Source organism: Leucoraja erinacea, chromosome 14, assembly GCF_028641065.1.
Source record: "Leucoraja erinacea ecotype New England chromosome 14, Leri_hhj_1, whole genome shotgun sequence".
NCBI lineage: Eukaryota > Metazoa > Chordata > Chondrichthyes > Rajiformes > Rajidae > Leucoraja > Leucoraja erinaceus.
The window spans coordinates 14,805,332-14,830,259 of NC_073390.1; the positions used below are offsets into that span (position 1 = coordinate 14,805,332).

The window sequence follows — 24,928 nt, forward strand, 5'->3', positions numbered from 1 at the left end:
TCACATTGCATGGTTATAGACTTCCATCATGATGTGAAATCCATTTAAAGAGAACTGAAGGAACTGGGCACTTCATAAACGTTATTTAAAATTCACAGAAATAAAGAGTCTCGACACAGTCTGACCCTTGAAAGTCCATGAATAGGTTGCCATCCACAGCAGAATTACTCTCATACATCTTCTCTTCAAAGAGTAATTTAAAATATTTTTCAAACACTACTAGTTTCATTCATATTCCTTATATTTATTCCATGAGTTAAAGTAACCATGAGTTACTTCTCTTACGAATGCTGATATTACTATCAATCTTAATTGGTAATTTCTATAGAAATTGACTCAAAGGATTTAGCAACCACTGAAATAACACTGGGAAATAACTATTTTCTACATAATTTCTTCGTAACTATATTAATACTTTCACGTGTAAGTTTCTAAAAACGAAACCACGGGTCATTTCAATTTTGTTACTGAGATGTTAAGTTTCATTGCAAATAATGAATCCTGATTTGTATATATTAAATCTTTTTTTTAAATCACATTGTCATTCAAATACTTATGACATATTTTTCGAAGGCTTGTGACAAGCTATGAGCTGCTGAACACAAAAGATATGCAGCTAACCACCTATTTAAATATGTAATCAACCACATTTCATAAATACATCTGACAATGAAACATAGATTCTACTTAACACGGGAATCCCTGAGGCATCATAATCTGTACACAGAACGCAAAAGGTACTTAGGGAAATCTGTGAGGTATTGAATGGTACAAAATCTCAGTTGTCTACAACTAACAACTGCAGACAAACTATCAGATATTTTCATATTAAGTGAGGATCTAGAAAATTAAGCATCATGGGAGCACTCAATAACCTAATTGCCAACACGGTTTACCTGTAGGCCAGGAAAAGTGTGGACGGAGATATCAGGGAAATGAGAAAAGGACAAAGTTTGTTCCTACCAAGCCAAGCGCATTGTGTTTCAGTGATGCAAAATATTGAGACTGACAGTGTGTGAACAGCAACCAATTGGCAAAGCATTGTTCCATCATCTTACAGTAAGTCACAGAATATCAAGCTGCTGTTGACTTCATAAATGAAGTTTCCAACTTATATCTGGCTGAGAATGGGGTAAAGGAGAACCTGCGACAGAACATTGTAACTAAATTTCTGAAAGCTGATTCGAAAAATTACCTGCCCTTCCTCAGCCACGAACTGGCCGATAAATGTAAAACTGTTGCAGAAAAAGAATCCGAGAAACTCCTGGCTCTGGCTGAATCAGAAGCTGAAACGTTCCTCATGGGATAACCTTTCCAGGACTTTCTAAACAGTCCATTTTTTGACAAGTACTTGCAATGGAAAACCTTTGAACGTCAGCCTATACTGACAAATATTTTATTCAGTACAGAGTTTTAGGCAAAGGAGGATTTGGAGAGGTAAGATCTTTATTATGTGGTAGATTAGGTTTTGGGGAAAAAATTATAAAGATAAACTTCCTGGTTTTATTTCAATGTATTTACATTTATGTATACATTTTTTTAAATTTACATTTATTCCATCAGATGGAAAAACTGATAGCAAATAATATTATTATCTCAACTATAACATTGGTCTGAAGAAGGGTTTCGGCCCAAAACGTCGCCTATTTCCTTCTCTCCATAGATGCTGCTGCACCTGCTGAGTTTCTCCAGCATTTTTGTGTACCTTCCGGATCTTCCAGCATCTGCAGTTCCTTCTTGAACACTAATATTATTATTTGTTGCTTAACACTTTTGATTCGGCCAAAGAATTGTATGAAGTTTTAAACAAATGACATCACTTTCTCTTTATTCAGCTGTGTGCCATATAAGGGGAAAAATCTGGCAAAATGTATGCGTGTAAACAGTTGGACAAGAAACGACTAAAAAAGAAACAGGGAGAGGATATGGCCTTCCTTGAGAAAGAAATCTTGGAAAATGTTTGCAGACGATTTTTTGTCAATCTATCTTATGCTTCTGAAACCAAGACCCACCTCTGCTTAGTTATGACCTTGATGAATGGAGACCTAAAATTTCACATTTATCACATTGGAGAAGAAGGAATTGAAATGAACCGTGCAGTATTTTACACGTCCCAGATTACCTGTGGGATTTTGCACCTGCATTCTCAGAATATTGTGTACCGTGACATGAAGCCTGAAAATGTGTTACCGGATGACAATGGAAACTGCAGACTCTCAGATTTGGGGCTTGCAGTCAGAATTAAGGATGGCAAAGCCATTAACCATAAAGTAAGTATGGACATGCAATGTTGACATAATGCAACTATAACATTATTGTGTTTTAGAAATCTCTAAATCTCATAATGGCATCAGGTAAAATCCAGATACAAGCACACTAATAAATATCCCATTATGTTGTTATGTCAGCAGATAAAGAGGAATTCACTCAACATATTATTGATCTTAATGTGGTCCTGTGGAAAATGTCCAGAGGCTAAGATTATGCAGAAGGGAAAGTGGCAAGCAGGGCAGCAACTTGTCACACCATTGATGCAATGTAAACTGCATAAATTACTAAACAGCTTCCTGTGTTTAAATCTCATGCATGCATTAGCATTAAAAACACAAAGGCAGAAAGTTACAACGCTATCCCTTACCGAGTAAATACACCAGAAAAAGCTAAGGCTTCTCCAGTCCTGTAAGCTAATTTTTATCAGTTGTCTTTGGCTATGAATACTTAATTTACAAGGGATAGTGATCAGTCTTTTAAATTGTAATTATTGCTACTAATTTTATAAACAATTTAATTTACGTTTTCTATATGAATCTCTCTCTCGCTCTCTCTCTCTTTTATCTTTTCAATATTATTTTGCTTTCTGTACTTTAGTCATAATCATTGCAGCTAATATTCCAGTATAGTCTCTGCATGACTCAACAAGGATTCTTCAACCTGATTGAATGCAAGGTGACTTCTTGAACATCAAAAAAACTAAGGAGCTGATCATATACTTTAATAATAATAATAATAATAATAATAATATATTTTATTGTCATTGCACATCAGTGCAACAAGATTTAGTATGCAGCTTCCAACCGATGTCCAAAAAATAAAATATAAATAAACTGTGCGACGTGACCATCTGAGGGAGACAGTCCAGGGGGGTGGGGGGCACTCAGCAGGGCCGGTTCAGAGCCGCTAAAGTTCTGGGAATAAAGCTGTTTCTGAGTCTGGAGGTTAGGGCGTAGAAGGCCTTGTAACGTCTGCCGGAGGGAAGTAGTTCGAACAGTCCATTACAAGGATGTGAGGAGTCTTTATGGATGCTGACGGTCTTCCTGAGGCACCGTGTGTGGTAGATGCCCTCCAAGGCTGGTAGCTGTGTCCCAATAATCCTCTGCGCTCTGTGGACGACGTGCTGAAGAGCTCTCCTCTCCGCCTCCATGCAGCTGAGATACCACACAGAGATGCCATACGTTAATATGCTCTCTGTGGTGCAGCGGTAGAAGGTTGTCAGCAGCTGTTGGGGCAGACCAGTCTTTTTTAATGTCCTCAGGAAGAACAGTCGTTGCTGTGCCTTCTTGACCAGCGCAGCGGTGTTGGTGGACCATGTGAGGTCCTCTGAAATGTGAGTGCCCAGAAACTTAAAGCTGGCCACTCTCTCCACACTTTCCCCGTAGATGGAGATTGGGGCGTATTCTCCATTATGGGACCTCCTGAAGTCAATAATCAGCTCCTTGGTCTTGGAGGTGTTTAGTGACAAGTTGTTACGTGCGCACCAGTCCGCCAGGTTCTGCACCTCCGCTCTGTAATTTGTTTCATCACCGTCGGTGATCAGCCCAATCACTGTTGTGTCGTCTGCAAACTTCACGATGGTGTTGGTGTCGAATGCAGGAACACAGTCGTGAGTGAAGAGGGAGTAGAGCATTGGGCTTAGTACACAGCCCTGTGGTGTGCCGGTGCTCAGGGTGATAGTGGAGGACAGGTGCGGGCCCAGTCTCACTGCCTGCGGTCACTCCGTCAGAAAGTTCAGGATCCAATCTCATATCGGCGAGCTGAGGCCCAGCTGGTGGAGTTTGGTGGTGAGCTTGGTGGGGATGGCCGTATTGAATGAAGAGCTATAGTCAATGAAGAGCATCCTCACGTACGTGCCCTGTCTATCCAGGTGAGTCAGGACAGTGTGAAGAGCCAGAGAGATGGCACCTCTGTCGATCTATTTGCCCTGTATGCAAATTGATGAGAGTCCAGTGAGGCAGGGATGCTGGATTTGATGTGGGAGAGGACCAGCCTTTCGAAGCACTTCATTGGTATTGGAGTTAGGGAAACCGGGCGGTAGTCGTTCAGGTTGGTGACTTTAGACTTTTTCGGCACCGGCACTGTGGTGGCTGTTTTCAGGCACTTGGGGACCGTTGCCAGAGATAGAGACAGATTAAAGATTCTCATGAATACCTCCACCAGCTGTACAGCACGGTCCTTTAGTACCCTTCCCTGGACTCCATCCGGGCCTGCAGCCTTGCGTGGATTGATCCTACGCAGAGCGCACTGTACCTCCTGAGTGCTCAGTGTTAAGGCCTGTCCCTCCGCCATGGCCGGGGTTATTCCACTCCTGGTGGTGTTGCCAGTTTCAAAGCGGGCAAAGAAGGTGTTTAGTTCGTTGGCCAGTGCGATATCACCGTGGGGGCAGGCAGGGCTGCTCTTGTAGTCCGTGATGTCCCTGACACCCTTTAGGAGGGCACATCATCCGAGGACGTACACACCATTGAGGATAAATGGGGATCCTGTGGATAGGGTGAGCTGTTTTAAATACCTGGGAGTCCACATCTCTGAGGATATGACATGGACATCACACGCCGCAGCATTCGTGAGTAAGGCAAGGCAGCGCCTTTACCACCTCAGGCAATTGAGGAAATTCAGAGTGTCTCCGAGGATCCTCCAGTGCGGCGGTGGAAAGCATCTTGTCCGGAAACATTACAATCTGGGTTGGGAATTGCTCTGCCCAGGACAAGAAGGCTCTGCAGAGAGTAGTGCGTTCGGCCGACCACACTATGGGAACTTCACTCGCCCCTCTGCAGGAACTATACATCAGGAGGTGCAACTCCAGAGCCAATAAAATCATGGGAGACCCCTTCCACCCCTGCAACGGACTGTTCCAGCTGCGACGTTCAGGCAAACGCCTCCGTTGCCATGCTGTGAGAACGGAGAGGTTGAGAAGGAGTTTCTTCCCAGAGGCCATTAGGACTGTAAACTCCTATCTCACCAGGGACTAACTTTACTGTACCACTCTACTGCTTTTTTTTTTAAATTGCTGTTTTTTTCCCTTTTTCCTTCCGCCCACAATATTTAATATGTAAAAGAATATGTAATTCTGTTCCATTCTGTTTTTGTTTGTTTGTTTGTTTGTTTGTTTGTCTTTTTGCACAAAGTCCGCGAGCATTGCCACTTTTCATTTCACTGCACATCTCGTATGTGTATGTGACGAATAAACTTGACTTGACTTGACTCTATTCCTGGTACATGGTCCTGGTCCTTTGTACAGGAAGAAGCTACATTGAAATGACTCTTCTTTCACTGTAAGCTGCTCCACAAACCATCTGTGGGCTTGTTATATAAATATTAGAAAGCCGAAGACTATAAAATCAAGATCACCAATTGTACAAATGCAACAGTTTCTCATTCTCAATGTAAAATAATTTCCTCCAACTGCCCTTCCATTACCATATATATACAATAAATATTGTCATTCAAACTATCAATCAATTTCACAGTTTAAAAATTACTAACGTCACTATTCTATTAAATGCTATTTTATACAGACCAGAAATGTTTTATCTTGACTGATTTTTTCAATAAAACCAAATATTAGTGAGATTCTAATTAGGTATATATATAATATAATATAATGTAATCATATTTGATTGGCCGCTGTTGATAGCTGGAACCATGGCTACTTTTATCTCAATAGAAGAAATTACCGCATTCCACTTAATTATTTTGGAATAAATCAGTGTTATCTATCAGTTCAACACAGAATCCACGTAATTCCATTTAAACCTCTTCACCTGTACGAGTAGAAGCATTATTTCTTTCACATACACACATACAAAACAATGGACAAATAGATGAGAAACTGTTCCATTTTAATAACCAGATAAACATTAATATCTGTAATGTTCATTTGTAAGTCGTTGGACAAAATTTTAAGAGATTATCAAAGTGTTCTCACTGAAAACCTGGGAGTGGAAATTTCTCTTGTGTCACTTGCCTGCAGACATGTGATCCAGTAATATTTGTGGGTTGTACTTCCAAAATTAGAACACATTCAACACAAGCAGTGGACGAACGTCTGTCTCAGGAACCATAATAACCAACAAGGCTATAACGGTACAGATGTTGTAATAGGGTCATAAATCAGATGCTCTATAGAAGGAAGGGTCATTTGGGAAAGACCATTGACATATGAGGCATAAACTGCCACAGGAAAAGGATCAATGGAGAAAATGACTGTCAAGTTAGAGAAGGGGAATAAATGGAAGCTGAATAAAAACAAACACAATGGAAAACCAATAGTAGCAAAAGTAAAAATTCTGCAGACTATACAATATTTTGTTCAAAAGTGAAACACATTTGCCTTTGAATAATGCAGCTAGTCCATTTTGTTTTACCAGGTAATAACAGCACTTTTTTTTAAATGTAGGCTGATTTTTGTTTCAGCTACCTACTATATACCAATGACTCATGTTTATTCTTCCAGTGCGAAAATTACACTCCTATTTTGAATTATCTCACATTTTCAAACTCCTTCAGCCTTAATCCATTAAATGACACATTCTGTACCTTTATATTTTTAATGCATTGTAATCACAGCCTGACAATAATTACACCATAACTCAAAAATGTTCCAATACACATACAGTGCCATCCATAATGTTTGGGACAAAGACCCATCATTTTATTTATTTGCCTCTGTATTCCACAATTTGATATTTGTAATAGAATAAAATCACGTGTGGTTAAAGTGCACATTGTCAGATTTTAATAAACGCCATTTTTATGCATTTTGGTTTCACCATGTAGAAATTACAGCAGTGTTTATACATTGTTTCAATGTTGAACTGATTCTGTGTTGAACTGATACACTGTTACCCCTATTTCAATGTTTGGGACACAGCAACGTCATATAAATGAAAGTAGCCATATTTAGTATTTTGTTGCATATCCTTTGCATGCAATGGCTGCTTTACATCTGCGATTCATGGACATCACCAGTTGCTGGGTGTCTTCTCTGGTGATGCTCTGCCAGGCCTGTATTACAGCCATCTTTAGCTTATGCTTGTTTTGGGGGCTAGTCCCCTTCAGTTTTCTCTTCAGCATATAAAAGGCATGCTCAATTGGGTTCAGATCAGGTGATTGACTTGGCCACTCAAGAATTGACCATTTTTTAGCTTTGAAAAACTCCTTTGTTGCTTTAGCAGTATGTTTGAGATTATTGTCTTGCTGTAGAATGAACCACTGGCCAATGAGTTTTGAGGCATTTGGTTGAACTTGAGCAGATAGGATGTGTCTATACACTTCAGAATTCATTATGCTACTACCATCAGCAGTTGTATCATCAATGAAGATAAGTGAGCCAGTACCTTTAGCAGCCATACATGCCCAGGCCATAACACCCCCACCATCATGTTTCACAGATGTGGTGGTATGCTTTGGATCTTGGGCAGTTCCTTCTCTCCTCCATACTTTGTTCTTGCCATCACTCTGATATAAGTTAATCTTCATCTCATCTGTCCAAAAGACCTTTTTCCAGAACTGATGTTGCTCTTTTAAGTATTTCTTTGTAAACTGTAACCCGGCCATCCTATTTTTGCAGCTAACAGTGGTTTGCATCTTGCAGTGTAGCCTCTGAATAACTGTTTGCTAAGTCTTCAGTGGACAGTGGTCATTGACAAATCGACAAAGGAAGGTGGTTTCTGATCTGTCGGACAGGTGTTTGAGGATTTTTCTTTATTATAGAGAGAATTCTTTTGTCATCAGCTGTGGAGGTCTTCCTTGGCCCGCCAGTCCTTTTGTGATTAGTAAGCTCACCAGTGCTCTCTTTCTTCTTAATGATGTTCCAAACAGTTGATTTTGGTAAGCCTACGGTTTGGCTGACAACAGTCTTATTCTTGTTTCTCAGTCTCTTCATGGCTTCTTTGACTTTCATTGGCACAACTTTGGTCCTCATGTTGATAAACAGCAATAACATTTTCCAAAGGTGATGGAAAGACTGAAGGAAAGACTAAGTGCTGAGAGCTCTCTTATACCTGCATTAAGGAGGCAATTAAACATACCTGAGCAATTACTAATGTATGTGAAGCCAAACATTATGGCTTGTGACCCAAACATTAATGGGGGGGGACTGTATGTAAACACAGCTGTAATTTCTACATGGTGAAACCAAAATGTGTAAACATGGCTTTAAAAAAATCTGACAATGTGCACTTTAACCACATGTGATTTTTTTATATTACATATTTCAAATTGTGGAGTACAGAGGCAAATAAATAAATGATGGGTCGTTGTCCCAAACATTTATGGTGGGCACTGTAGATTACCCAGTTATTGGTTGATAAGCAATTCAGTTAAGAATGTACCACAAATAAATTTTAATTGGTTTAATGCAAAGATATTTTTGCATTTATTTATGTACTTAAAATGTCTTTTGTTTTATTGTATTACTTCAGGCTGGAACTAATAGATATGGCTCTAGAGATTTTAAAAGAGGTAATGTACATATTCTCTGTGGACTGGTTTGCTCTTGGATGCAGTGTTTATGAGATGATTGCAGGACAAGCTCCTTTCAAGGATTATAAGGAGAAGGTCACCAAAGATGAAGTGAAAAGGAGCACACTGGAAGACAAGGAGAAATACGAGCATTCTAACTGCTCAGAAGAGTCAAAGGATATCTGTCGACTGCTTTTGGCGAGAAACACAGAAGAACGCTTAGGCTGCAGGTAAGGGTCTTGAAACACATTGTCTACATTGTTCTACAAGACATCTCACTTTCCATTGTGTTGCAATATTATTAATATGATAGATGATATGATATGATAGATTGTTATTGGAAAATATATTTCATTTGCCAGAATAACTGACCCGATACACAATGTGAAAGCTGGTGTTTGGGAGAAGCTGTCTTTTTAACATCTGAAAGAATATTTAATCCAATCATTTCAAAATATTTCATTATGAAGTGGATACAATAAATTCAGGAATTTAACTCGATCGATAGGGGTTGTGAATCAATTCATTTCTCATTTTATAAACAAATTATTTTAAATTATTTGTGGTATCATCACTTGTTTTTTCATACCCGCCTGATATTAGAAAATGGGTACAGATTGATTGTTCAAACGAAGACCTGCATCTGTATCTCAATAAACTCTCTCCATCTGCCGTAGCTAAGATGGAATGAGGGCTAAGGCCCTAAGAAATATGTAGACGATTCAAATGATTGATCCTGTTCCATATTAATTTAAACTATTTTATATATTTATCCATTTTAGGGAATGTATCTGATACTGGAATTGCCAATATTTATTGCCCTCGCTGGAAATTAGAATAATGAGCGAGGACCTCATTGAAACATACAGAATAGTGAAAGACTTGGATAGAGTGGATGTGGAGAGGATGTTTCCACTAGTATGAGAGTCTAGGACTAGAGGTCATAGCCTCAGAATTAAAGGACCTTCTTTTTGGAAAGAGATGAGGAGAAATTTCCTTAGTCGGAGGGTGGTGAATCTGTGGAATTCTTTGCCACAGAAAGCTGAAGAGGCCAAGTCAGTGGATATTTTTAAGGCAGGGATAGATACATTTTTAATTAGTACAGGTGTCAGAGGTTATGGGGAGAAGGCAGGACAATGGGTTAGGAGGGAGAGATAGATCAGCCATGATTGAATAGTGGAATAGACTTGATGGGCCGAATGGCCTAATTCTATTCCTATCACTTATGACCTTCATTAACTGATCCAGAAACGATAGAGGTGGGGAGCTGCATTCTTGAGCTGCTGTTGTGCTGTCATTCTGCTGGTAAAGGTATTCTTACAGTGCTGTTGAGAAGGGAGTTCTATGATTTACACACAGTGATGATGAAAGAACGTTGATATACTTCTAAGCCAGGGTAGGATGTGACGAGAGAAACATGATGGCATTGGTGTTCCTATCTACCCTCGTCCTGCTTGCTGGTGCAGGTCATGGATTAAGGGATGTGCTGTCAGAGAAGTTGTAGTGAATAACAGCAGTGTATTTTGTAGGTGGTACACACAGTAGCCATGGTGAGCGGGTGGCAGACAGAAAGCATACAGTACATTCAGAAAGTATTCAGCCCCCATCACTTTTTCCACATTTTGTTACGTTACAGCCTTATTTTAAAATGGATTAAATTCTTTTTTTTTAAATCATCAATCCACACCAATCCACCCCAGAATGAAGGGGTGAAAACAGGTGTTTAGAAATTTTTACAAAGTAATTAAAAAGAAATAACTGAAATATCACATTCACATAAGTGTTCAGACCCTTTGCTATGACACTCAAAATTGAGCTTTGGTTCATCCTGTTTCCATTGATTATCCTTAAAAAGTCTCTACAACTTGATTGGAGTCCACCAGCTGAGGTGACCCGTTGTCTTGTCAAACACATTCCATTGTACCGTTGACCCTGTGTTAACCTACATATGACAAATAAAACTGAACTGAACTGATAAATTAAATTGATTGGACATGATTTGGAAAGGCACACACCTGTCTACATGAGGTCCCGCAGTTGACTGTGCATGTCAGAGCAAAAACCAAGCCATGAAGACAAAGGAATTGTCTGTAGACCGCCGAGACAGGATTGTGTCAAGACACAGACCTGGGGAAGGGTATAAAACAATTTCTGCAGCATTGCAGGTCCCGAAGAGCACAGTGGCCTCCATCTTTCTTAAATGGAAAAGCTTTGGAACCACCAGGACCCTTCATAGAGCTGGCCGCCCGGCCAAACTGAGCAATCAGGGGAGAAGGGCCTTAGTCAGGGAGGTGACCAAGAACCCGATGGTCACTCTGTCAGAACTCCAAAATTCCTCTGTGGAGATGGCAGAACCTTCCAGAAGGACATCTGCAGCACTCCACCAATCAGGCCTTTATGGTAGAGTGGCCAGACGGAAGCCACTCCTCTGTAAAAGGCACATGTCAGCCCACTTAGAGTTTGCAAAAAGGCATGAGAAACAAGATTCTCTGGTCTGATGAAACCAAGATTGAACTCTTTGACCTGAATGCCAAACATTACGTCTGGAGGAAACCAGGCACCGCTCATTACCTGGCCAATACCATACCTACAGTGAAGCATGGTGGTGGCAGCATCATGCTGTGGGGATGTTTTTCAGCGGCTGGAACTGGGATTCGGATTCTAGTCAAGATCGAGGGAAAGATGAACGGAGCAAAGAGATCCTTGATCACAACCTGCTCCAGCGCGTCCTGGACCTCATACTTGGGCAGAGGTTCACCTTCCAACAGGACAACGACCCTAAGCACACAGCCAAGACAACGCAGGAGTGACTTCGTGACAAGTCTGTGAATGTCCTTGAGTGGCCCAGCCAAAGCCTGGGCTTGAACCCGATCGAACATCTCTGGAGGGACCTGAAAATAGCTGTACCTTGACGCTCCCCATCCAACCTGACAGAGCTTGAGAGGATCTGCAGAGAAGAATGGGAGAAATTATTCAAATACAGGTGTGCCAAGCTTGTAGCGTCATACCCAAGAAAACTTGTGGCTGTAATCGCTGCCAAAGGTGCCTCAACAAAGTACTGAGTAAAGGGTCTGAATACTTATGTAAATGTGTTATTTCAGTTATTTCTTTTTAATTACGTTGCAAAAATAAAAAACTGTTTTTGCTTTTTTATCATGGAGTATTGTGTGTAGATTAATGATTTAAAAAAAAAAGAATTTAATCCATTTTAGAATAAGGATGTAACGTAACAAAATGTGGAAAAAGTGGGGTCTGAATACTTTCTGAATGCACTATATTTAAGGTGCTGGAGGGGTTGCCAGGCCAGTAAGCTGCTGGTGGTGTCAAACATCTTTAGTCAAGAGTCAAGTATTTTATTGTCATGTGTCCCAGACAGAACAACGAAATTCTTGCTTGCAGCAGCACAACAGAATACGTAAACATACAGTAGAACACTTGTAAGCAATATTATAAACAAAAAGGTTCAGTGATATACAGCTCTGCAGAAATATTCTCTAGAGATGCAGCCCGAGTCACTCCAGCACTTTGTGTCTTTTTTAACCAGAGATACAGCTAGTCTTGAACAGTATGTATGTTCAGTACCACAGCTGAAATGTTGGTGGGAGCCCAAGGCCTTGACAGTATTGCCTGCTTTATCTTGAATAGTGAATCCATCCAATTCCAGCTGGGGATTCATTTAAACTCTTCATTTTACCCTTTACAGTACATCCCCGACTCTGGCGACATTGAGGAGAGAAAAGCTAATGGATTCTATTATTTTTGCTGGTTTGATCATCCATCACCATCCAGAGAAGCATAGAAATGTGGCAGCGCAGAAGGAGGTCATTCATCCCATCATATCTGCACCGTTTCTCTACAAGAGCAACTCTCTCTGGCCTTACAAATTTCTCTCCACTATATTTTTTATCATCTCACTCCTTCAGGCCAACATTGAAATAGCATCACCTCCACAGCCAAAGCATTCTGATTCTAACCATGGGAGAAAAAGCTTGTTCCTCGTGTCACCTTTAATTCTCTTCCACGTTATTTTATACTTGTGAATGCCACTCCACCCAAGAGAATAAGCTCCTGCTCGCAACTCTTTATAGACCCTTTATAATTTTGTGCATTTCTATCAAATCTTCTCTCAGCCTTTCCTTTGCCAAGGAAAACAGTCCCAGATTCTTAAGCAAAAAAACCCCAAAGTGCTGGAGGAGCTCATTGGGTCAGCCAGCATCTGTAAATGGAATGGACAGGTGACATTTTGGGTTGGGAATCTTTTTCAGATTCCACTGTGAATCCCATCTTCACAGAGACCATTCTCACAAATCATTTCTGGCCTCTCAGAAGCCTTCAGATCCTTCCAATAATGTGGTGAATATAATTGACTCAATACTCCGGATGATAATAATAATAATAATATTTATTTATATAGCACTTTTAAACAAAATCACTTTGAACCAAAGTGCTTTACAGAGATCGATTAAACTAATTGAATAGATTAAATGTCAATAAATCCATACAAAATAAAAAATAAAAAGAAAAAAAGACACAGAACAGTACACTATAGAAATCAACAAGAAACGTCCCCCCACAGCAGAATTCACTGTGACGGAAGGCACTAAAAATATCCAGTAAATATATGATGTTAAACCGTTGTTTAATAAAGATTTAGCATGACTTCCCTGGTTTTCTACTCTATACATTCATTGAGAAAGGCCAAAGTTCTGTGTGTTTTAGTGACCACTTTCTCAGCTAGACATGCCATTTTTAACCATGGCGCATGCATCCCCCCAGGTCCCTCTGCTCCTGCACCACTTTTGGAACTGTGTATTGCCTTTGCTCATTCTTCCCATCGAATTGCATCATCTCATATTTCTCTGCATTAAATTGCATATGCCGTGCATTTCACCATTCCATAGACTTTTCCGATCCCACTATCTTCTAACTGCCCGCTATTCACAATACTGCAAAGCTCTATGTCTTCCATCAATTTAGAATTTGGGGGTTGCCCCCCTGGCCTAAATTATTGATATAGGTAAACTAAAGCAATGATACTAACAGTGATTCCTGGGGAATGCTGCTATCACTTTCCTCCAGTCTGTAAAACAAAGCCTCATCACGACTCTCTGTTGATCGTTACTTATTCAACTTACTTTTCCTTTACGTTGGACCTGACGCCATGGGGTCTCACCAGTGGGTTGCCATCCTTGGTAGATCTGATCGCTCAATAGTAAACGGATATACCCAGGGATTGTGATGAAAATATAGGCATATGGCTGTGGAGACTATCAGTGGATATATTTAAGGCAGAGGTAGATAGATTCTTGATTAGTAAGGGTGGCAGAGGTTATGGGGAGAAGGGAGGAAAATGAGGTTAGATCAGCCACGATTGATTGGCGGAGTAGACTTGATGGACCAAATGTCCTAATTCTGCTCCTATTAGGTGATCTTATGATATCTCCAGATGTTTATGAGGAGGATTTTGCAGGTTGTGCCGTTCTCATCTTCCAATTTGGTGCTTGGGTCAGCAACAGACAGACTGGATACACATTGTGGATTACTCATCCAGGAACCCAAGTTGGTGATAGCAGTTCCAATAAGTACGTGGGAATTCCATAATCTGAAATGTAATTGCTGGTCCCAGTAATTGTAAGCATGATACTAGTAATTTGTTGTAAAACAACATGATTTCCACCAAAAAAGGACATAAAATTCTGGAGGAACTCAGTGAGTCAGGCACCATCTCTGGAGAACATAGATAGGTGACTTTTTGGCTCGGGACACTTCTTCATAACCTGTCCATATTCTCCAGAGATGCTGCCTGACCCGCTGTGTTACTCCAGCACATTGTGCTTGTTTTTGTTAATCAGTAATTCATTTTTTCTACATGATTTCCAAGAATGTCCTTCAAAGAAGGAAATGTGATGTCCTTATACAAGTTAACTTTAAATGTTACTCCTGATCCATAACAATGTGATAGACCCTTAACTTTCTGAAATAGTATAATAAATATTATTCAATATAACATTGAAATCACCAATTTTAGGTAACATCACCCTTAACCCCTCCCCCCCCCCCTTGACTCCCTCCTATCCTCTCTTTCCTATGTCCACTCCCTCACCCTGTAGACACCCATTTCTTCCGTCATCTCACCCCCTTCCCCCTACCCTGTCCTCCCCTTCCACCTGTATCCCTACCTCTGGCTTTATGTTTCTCTCCTTATGATTTTAGACTTTGGACTTTAGAAATACAGAATGTAAACAGGCCCTAAGGCCCACCGAGTCGGCACAGCAACCAGCAACCAGTCCGTACACTAACACTGTAATATACACTAGGGACAATTTTCACAATTACACCAAAGCCAATTAACTTAAAAAACCTGTTCATCTTTCGAGTGTGGGAGGAAACTGGAGCACCTGGAGAAATTCCATGCGGTCACAGGGAGAATGTATATACTCTGTACAGACAGCACCTGTGGTCTGGATTGAACCTGGATCTCTGGCGTTGAAAGGCAGCAACTCTACAGTTTCTGACACTCCTTTTCACTCATTCTCACCATTTTGACTCTTTAGTCTCCTTTTGTCACTTTTTTCTCTCCTTTTCATCCCTAGCCTTTATCCACCCTGCCAATCAGAAAGCCCCCACAACTGTATCCACCTATTACTTGCCAAGCTTTCTCCCGTCCCCACCCCTTGTTCCTCCTACTGCAATCAATCTGAAGAAGGGTCCTATCCCAAAACATCCCCTTTCCATGTCCTCCAGATATGCTGCCACACCCGCTTAGTTATTTTGTGTTCAGAGCAAGCTATACATTTTTGAAAATGCTCGAACCCTTCTTCTCATCCTGTCATTGTGCCTAATTTATAGTATATTGAATTATCCAAAATATAAAGACTGCACTTCGATTATACGCCGTTATATGGCCCCTTGTGAAAACCTTTACTCGCACAAGTCAGGTACAATCTTCAACCTTCAGATAAGGTAGATTAATTGAATTGCAAAATGAAATGCATAATTGTTTTCTTCCACAGGGACTGTTACATAATTAAAAACAGTGACAATAGGTTTCCATGTATGTTTCATAGAACATTTGTTCAATATTTTAAATAATTAATTTGTCTCCTACGCTGGGTATGCTGACAGCACTCTAGCTGTGCTGCATTGTGTTCAAGTGTTTTGCACATCGCTTCTTTTGCTATTTTGGACTGAATGATTGATTTGGTGATTTAAAAAATAATTCCTTGCTGTAACATTTTTGTTCCTCAGTGAAATCGGCAATCTCTTTCTTTACAGTGATAAAGGAAATGAATGCTTCTTGATAAAAGGTGGCGTTGAACGATGGCTGCCTCGCCAACAGTCTGTCTCGTCTTTTTCCTTCCATGTTGTTTTTAGTTTGTTGTTAAATGTATGTTTTAATTTACCTTTAGTTTTATATTGCAATGTGGGGCCAAAGATCCATCATTTATTTATTTGTCTCTGTACTCCACAATTTGAGATTTGTAATAGAAAAACGTCACATGTGGCTAAAGAATTTGCACATGGTCAGAATTTATTAAAGGCCATTTTTATACATTTTGATTTCACCATGCAGAAATTACAGCTGTGTTTATACATAGTTCCCCCATTTCAGGACACCATCATGTTTGGGACACATGGCTTCACAGGCGTTTGTAATTGCTCAGGAATGTTTAATTGCCTCCTTAATGCAGGTATTAGAGAGTTCTCAGCACCTAGTCTTTCCTCCAATCTTTCCATCAATTTGGAAACTTTTATTGCTGTTTATCAACCAAAGTTGTGCCAATGAAAGTCAAAGAAGCCATTATGAGACTGAGAAACAAGAATACAACTGTTAGAGACATCAGCCAAACCTTAGGCTTACCAAAATCAACTGTTTGGAACATCATTAAAATGAAAGAGAGCACTGGTGAGCTTACTAATCGCAAAGGGACTGGCAGGCCAAGGAAGACCTCCACAGCTGATGACAGAAGAATTCTCTCTATATTAAAGAACAATCTCCAAACACCTGTCTGGCAGATCAGAAACACTCTTCAGGAGTCAGGTGTGGATTTGTCAATGATTACTGTCCGCAGAAGACTTCATGAACAGAAATACAGAGGCTACACTGCAAGTTACAAACCACTGGTTAGCTGCAAAAATAGAATGGCTGGGTTACAGTTTTTTCAAGAAGTACTTAAAAGAGCAACCACAGTTATGGAAAAAGGTCTTGTGGAAGATGAGACGAAGATGAACTTATATTAGAGTGATAGCAAGAGCAATGTATGGAGGAGAGAAGGAACTGCTCAGGATACAAAGCATACCACCTCATCTGTGAAACATGGTGGTGGGGATGTTATGGCCTGGGCATGTATGGCTGCTAAAGGTACTGGCTCACTTATCTTCATTGATGATACAACTGCTGATAGTAGTTGCATAATGAATACTGAAGTGTATGGACACATCCTATCTGCTCAAATTCAACCAAATGCCTCAAAACTCATTGGCCGGCGGTTCATTCTACAGCAAGACCATGATCCCAAACATACTGCTAAAGCAACAAAGGAGTTTTTCAAAGCTAAAAAATTGTCAAATCTTGAGTGGCCAAGTCAATCACCCGATCTGAACCTAATTGAGCATGCCTTTTATATGCTGAAGAGAAAACTGAAGGGGACTAGCCCCCAAAACAAGCATAAGCTAAAGATGAATGCAATACAGGCCTGGCAGAGCATCACCAGAGAAGACACCCAGCAACTGGTGATGTCCATGAATCACAGACTTCAAGCAGTCATTGCATGCAAAGGATATGCGACAAAATACTAAACATGACTACTTTCATTTACATGACATTGCTGTGTCCCAAACATTATGGTGCCCTGAAATGGGAGACTAGGTATAAACACAGCTGTAATCTCAACATGGTGAAACCAAAATGTATAAAAATGGCCTTTATTAAAATTTGATAATGTGCACTTTAACCACGTGATCATTTTCTATTATAAATCTCAAATTGCGGAGCACCAAGGCAAATAAATAAATGACGGGCCTTTGTCCCAAACATTATGGAGGGCAATGTATGTGGGGAGTGGGGGGAGAACTTTTAAAATATTTTTCCCCGAAGGAGATGCAACTTTTTCAATACCGTATCTCCGTCCGCACTGCGGCCTAACATTGTGAGACTGGCGGCCTCTTGCTGGGGACCCACCTCGGGAGCACCAACCGCAGGAGCCTGCGTACTTAACATCGCAGAGCTGGTGGTCTGTTTGCCAGGGATTCACCTTGGGAGCTCCAATCGCGTGAGCCTGCAGATTTAACATTGTGGAACTCGCGTTCCCTGGTTAAGGACCGACTTTGGGAGCTCCAAGCCAATGGAGCTTTGACAGCCCCGATGCGGGAGCTTCGATCGCCCCGACTGCGGGTGGTTCGACTGCCCTGACTGCAGGAGGAAAGAAGATTAGACTTTATTGCCTTGTATCACAATGGGGAATGTGGTGGAGCCGCTGTGGTGGATGTTTATGCTAAATATTATGTAGTTGTGTGGCTTGTGGCTATTTTTGGTATGACTGTATGGCAAATCAAATTCTTTGTATTTTGCTAAACATACTTGGCTAATAAAATTATGATTTTAATTACATTTAAAAGCAGACCATTAGGTGGTATTACTTCTTAATTCCTTTCTGAACCTGACAAAATGAGGTTACAATGAAAAACCCCGGCAAAAAACTTGGGTTAATTTTATGTCATACACCTACTAACATTTCTTTGTCTCACTTTCGGGAAGAAACGGATGACCCTAGAAAACACCCTTTCTTCAAATCCATCAACTTCCAACGATTAGAAGCTGGACTTATCAGGCCTCCTTTTGTGCCAGAACCCAGCACTGTGTACTGTAAGGATCTTGGCGACAATGTAGATTTCTCGGAGGTCCAAGGTATTGACATTACTGACAAGGATAAGCAGTTCTACAGGGAATTTGTCACGGGTGCCATCACCATCTCCTGGCAGGAAGAATTGATTGAAATGTGTCCTTTATAATGAAGTCAATGATCCCACCAGGGAGCCAGCAAAGGCAGACACTGAAGAGATGAAATCGGGTGTTTGCATAATTATGTGAAGAGGGAAATATTCCATCAATCCTATCATTATTTTGCTTGGACTACACCCTTTGCAGATTGCCAGTAAATAGAAATCAGAATTTGCTTCTCTCTCACACCAGAGGGATCTGTAAGCAGATAGTAGGTCACAGCAGGCATCACCAATGGAAAATGACATGCATTCTAACTAAACATCCCGCATAATTTTGTGGAGAAATGGAAACATATAAAAAAACTACAAATTTAGTTTCCCAGACAAAACCAAATCAAAACTATTTTTCTCAAAAGTACCATTGTAGCAACCTGTCAAAATGCTGAGAGTAAATTAATAGTAGCACTTACCAGAGGTGGCCATGTACTGAAGTACACACTATTCCACTGGGCATACATGTTGCCAGTTTCAGTGACTGATAAATAAAACCAAAAGATCAGTTTATGTGTAGGAAGGAACTGCAGATGCCGGTTTAAACTGAAGATGGATACAAATTGCTGGAGTAACTCAGCAGGGCAGGCAGCATCTCTGGAGAGGAATGGGTGACGTTTCGGGTTGAGACCCTTCGTCAGTCTGAAAGTCACGGGAAAGGGGAACGAGTTTCCCCTTGACATCCAGTGTCTTTCAGTCTGAAGAAGGGTCTCGACCTGAAATGTCACCCATTCCTTCTATCCAGAGATGCTGCCTGCCCCGCTGAGTTACTCCAGCATCTTGTGTCTAGAACAGTTGATGTATTTGAAATATTGCTCAAAATAATACAATTTGAATTTATTTTTAGGTTTTGAATTTGGTTTGGTTCTCACTCTTCCAAGGGGTAAGTTGTGGAGGAGTTATCTTAATTTCCTAGAATAATCTTACTCCCTCTCCTCTGATAGATATGGTGGAAGGGATTTACTCGTGCATCTTGCAATACAGGACATATCAAAACCAGTGCTCAAACCTGAGTCTTTTAGACATAAATTCAGAATTTCAATGACTGAACACCTGGATAACCGTGATAAGGTGGATATCTAGACAGGAAAAAAATTGCATTTATCAATAAATAAGATTTAAGTAATAGACAAAGTCATTGACAATTCCAGTATTCATCTTTTCACAGTATCTTATACACATGACAATAAATAAACCAGCACAAAAATCTTCAGATTGTTTATGTATTCATTCTTTTTATGAAATGGTAAGACAAAAAGCAAAGGAAACCAGTCATTTTAGTTATTATGAATGTTTTACTTTCTGTTTTTGCCACATAATGATAGATGTTTATACACAAAATATATATGTGTGTTTATAAAGCTGTCTGTTGCAAAAGTAGGTGCACATGATGGTTGTACCACAGTCACATCTACAACTGTTTAAATATTTCCACTGGATACCACTGTTTTAGCATTGCCATTACTCGAGTACACTGTAATTTTAAGTAAGTAATTCATGTAATCACTGTACTTTGGAAGATGTAAGGCAATTTTCTGTCATTTACATTAAGTGGCAAACATCCCTAACATTAAGAGTACATTTGCAAGAGTCAAGAGTGTTTTATTGTCATGTGTCACAGATAGAACAATTAAATTCTTACTTGCTACAGCACAACAGAATATGCAAACATAGTATGCTATGACAAACGAGAGAGAGAAAAGCTCAGTGTGTATATATACATACTCACCATACATAATATATATATTAGGCACGTGCCGTCAGGGTAGGCAGGGTATATATATTAGGCACGTGCCTTCAGGGTAGGCAGGGTAGGCACTGCCTACCATGACTAAAATTATAAAATGTAATTATTAAATGTACATAGTAAAGGCATGGGAGAATAATGCCTACTTAAGAGATTGATATCTTGGGCAGGCATAATTTTCCATGTCTTTCATCTGCAGTGCATGTAACACGGAAAGGTCTGTGCAGCCTATGTGCCGTTGACACTGCTTCAAGCCGTCAATTTCCAGGGGACTGAAGGCGGCTGAAATTCTGCCTTTACATTACTGCGCATGCACAGCCACATACAGCGCATGCACAGCGCAAGTTTCTTGGCGGGTTTTTCAAACATGGATTGTCATTATCTTAAGAGTATCTTAAGAAACAAAGAGAGAAGAGTGGAGTTCATGTACAAATGATGTGGTAAGTAGATTTCTTGGTGCTATATGTTTTTAAATACCGTATTTCCCGGCAATGAAGATGCTATGTTTTACCCAGAAATAAGGCCCGAAAATTTACATGTGTCTTGGAAGCCGAAGTTGGAAGGTTGTTAGCCAAGAAAGATAGACTTGGCTATCCCTATAACCAAGTCTATCCCTCATTGCAGGCAGCTGATGGAAAGCGATTGTAAACGATAGCGGCGCTAAGGAGGGAAGAAGGAAGGGGTCGGGGATCATGCCAGCAATTCACTTGCCCCGCGCTCCGTGCATGGAGCCACCGCATTGTGGCCGGGGGGGAGAAGTAGCTCGGTGGCAGTGAGCGGCGGTCACCTCAGCTCCTTTTGCCGGCCCCGCTCACCTCTGGCAGTGCTCTCCGTCTGAAAACCTCTCTCCTGCCACTCGCCGGCCTCACTCATGTCAGCCGCTTCCCGCAAATCCTTAAATTCCGACAGCGCGCTCAAGGGACCAATTGAGGTTACTTGGCTGTCGGAATTTAAGGATTTGCGGGAAGGGGCTGCCATGAGCGAAGCCTGCGAGCGGCATGTGAGAGATGTTCAGACGGAGAGAACTACCAGAGGTGAGCGGGCCGGCAGAAGGCGCTGTGGTGGCGTCCGCTGTCCAGTCCCAGCAGCCGCTCACAGCCACCCGAGCTACTTCCCTCCCCAGCCACAATGCAGTGGCTCCACGCCCGGAGCGTCGCGGCAATGGTGAGTGAGTGAGTTACTGACATTATCCCTGACCCCCACCTTCTCAATGCTCCTGCCCTCCCCGCAACTTTACCCCTGACCAGACTCCCCACACGCTGTGAAAGGAACTCTCCCCCCAATTGGTCCCTTGAACAAGTATTGTCATTCAATAAGATTCCAATTGACTCAACTTGTTCTGGTGTGCTCCCATTTTTCCCACCATCTCTCCACCCTGCCGTCACCCTCCATCCCCTCACCCATTCAGTAATTCAGAAAAAAGGAGATTTGGAAGCCTTGGGCAAATCACATTATTTATTTATTTATTTTTGAACGTGAGAAATTCTATGTCCCACCAGCCTTCTTTCAAAATTTAGCAACTCAAAATGGGGGTGCGTTTTCAATAACCCGTGCCTGCCTTCTCCTCATATCCCTTGACTCCACTAACCCCTAGAGCTCTATCTAACTCGCTCTTAAATCCATCCAATGATTTGGCCTCCACTGCCATCTGTGGCAGGGAATTCCATAAATTCACAACTCTCTGGGTGAAAACGTTTTTTCTCACCTCAGTCTTAAATGTCCTCCCCTTTATTCTAAGACTGTGGCCCCTGGTTCTGGACTCGCCCAACATTGGGAACATTTTTCCTGCATCTAGCTTGTCCAGTCCTTTTAAAATTTTATGTTTCTATTAGATCCCCCTCATCCTTCTAAACTCCAGTGAATACAAGCCTAGTCTTTTCAATCTTTCCTCATATGACAATCCCGCCATCCCAGGGATCAATCTTGTGAACCTGCGCTGCACTGCCTCAATCACAGGAATGTCCTTCCTCAAATTAGGAGACCAAAACTGTACACAATACTCCAGATGTGGTCTCACCAGAGCCCTAAACAACTGCAGAAGAACCTCTTTACTCCTATACTGAAATCCTCTTGTTATGAAGGCTAACATTCCATTAGCTTTCTTCACTGCCTGCTGTACCTGTAAGCCAACTTTCAGTGACCAGTGTAGAAGGACGCCCAGGTCTCGCTGCACCTCCCCCTTACCTAACCTAACCCCATTGAGATAATAATCTGCCCCTTTGTTTTTGCCGCCAAAGTGGATAACCTCACATTTATCCATATTATACTGCATCTGCCACGCATCTGCCCACTCACTCAACCTGTTCAGGTCACCCTGCAACCTCCTAACATCCTCTTCACAGTTCACACTGCCACCCAGCTTTGTGTCATCCGCAAACTTGCTAATGTTGCTCCTAATTCCCTCTTCCAAATCATTAATATATATGGTAAACAGTTGCGGCCCCAACACCGAGCCTTGCGGCACACCACTCGCCATTCTGAAAAGGACCCGTTCACTCCTACTCTTTGCTATTCAAGATATATCTTGAATCCCACATTCATTGCTATTTATATATGCTTCAAAGCTTTATATCATATCCATTGCCCCTTTTGTGTACTTCCTTAGTGTCAGAAATATAGGAAGTAGCTAGCGGTTTACGATGTTGACAGCTGCTTAGTATCAAGTTTGAACTCTGTTCAATGCACTTAGTTCATAATATGGCCAACAGGATTTGATCCTTCCTAACAGAGGGTAATTTGATCCTTCCTAACATACCTAAAATTAATAGAATAGGCTGATGGCAGCATCCAATTAAACTGCCATCCTAAACAAACAACACCATCCATATCCATGTCAGCATGTCCCTATTTCTCATGAACAACTTACCACTAATATGACAGCATTAATATGATCACTAAAACCCTGCTTTATGGTTCTCTCCATCTAGTTCTACTCGTGTGGTAACCCAAGACCTAATGAATAATATCACCCCTCTATCAATCATATCAAATATTCATGAAATTTCAATCATAGCGTCTTAATCATGGAACTGCACTTTTGATCACTCCAGTGATTGCCTGTTTACTCAATATTCAACGTGTTCCTGCCATTTTTATGGAATTGATGCATGAATACTGATTGTAGTCTAGCCGTACTTGTCCTTGTCTCTTAAAACTCCAATGCATTCCCAGCCTTTGCTTATTCCTTTGAGTATTTCCAATGCCCATTTACAATTTCAGGATTTCAATTCATTGGCAAGTCACTGAGCTAATATCTGGTGAAAATAACATAAATACAAAATTTCAATCATGTAATGATGTGATATTTGAAAATAAAGAATCTATGCTCAATATGCATCATATTGTATTACAAAACTAATCTTCACAACTGCTCAGTACAAATTAAGTATTTGCCTTTAGCTATAGCCAATTGCTTTGAAATCTGTATACGGCTTTTATAAATACTGCAAATAAAGAGTTAAAAGCTTCAATAAAATATTAAACTATTATCTGCTTTCTTTTATTAAATGTTAAAGTTGGATGACAGTATTATAAATCATTTTCTCAGCGATAAATTCTTCTATTTTTGACGTTTGTCACATTAAAAGTTATTACTCAGACATCCTTCACTCCTCCGAACTGCAGCAGAAACAAACCAAGGGACTATTTAAGAAGAAGCTCATTTGCAGGTGACAACGCCTTTCATAGCCGACTTTACAATCAACCTACTTCTTGGTGAAAATAAGTAATTATTATATAAGAGAAAAGGTGGGAAGAGTAGAGGGATTATGGAATTCGGGTTCATATGACAATCCAGAAGAAAAACAAGTGGAAAAGACCACTGAAAAATAATGGGAAATTATGGAAAAAAATAGACTTGCATTTGCAAAGTCCATTCTTTAGTCTCTAAATATTCCAAAAAGTTTTATCGCCATTGAAAGCTTTTAAATTATAGTCATTATTTGAAGTAGGAGAGTATGGAATATATAAGTTTAGATGCAATAGGGAATCCACAAGTAAAATTAGTAAGATCCACAGCAGGAACAACATACATTTGTATACATCCTTTCATAATTACAGTATTTTACCATTAACACAATTTTAAGTATGGTTACAATTTTAATAGAGGAAAATACAATTTATAGAAAGCACTACAAATAGGAATGAAATAGATATGCTCATCGTGTGTTATCATGTTATATCATGCTATATGCACATCATGTGTTTGGGTATTGGTTGGATTCAGCCTTCTGTTGGGCAACTTTTTAACGAGCAGAATAAAACGACAGATGCGGGAATAACTCAGCGGGTCAGGCAGCATCTCAGGAGAAACATGGATGGGCAGCTTTTGGGGTTGGAACTCTTCTTCAGACTGATTTCTAGACACATAAGATAACAGATGCTGATTTACCAAAAAAGTCACAAAGTACTGGAGTAACTCAGCAGGTCACTCAACATCTCCGTAGAACATGG

At 40.6% G+C, this 24,928-nt stretch overlaps 1 pseudogene; it reads left to right on the forward strand.

Annotated features, from left to right (window-relative positions):
- Window positions 1-669: 669 nt before the first annotated feature.
- LOC129703788 (rhodopsin kinase grk7-a-like) lies at window positions 670-19,138 on the forward strand (annotated as a pseudogene).
- Window positions 19,139-24,928: the final 5,790 nt, after the last annotated feature.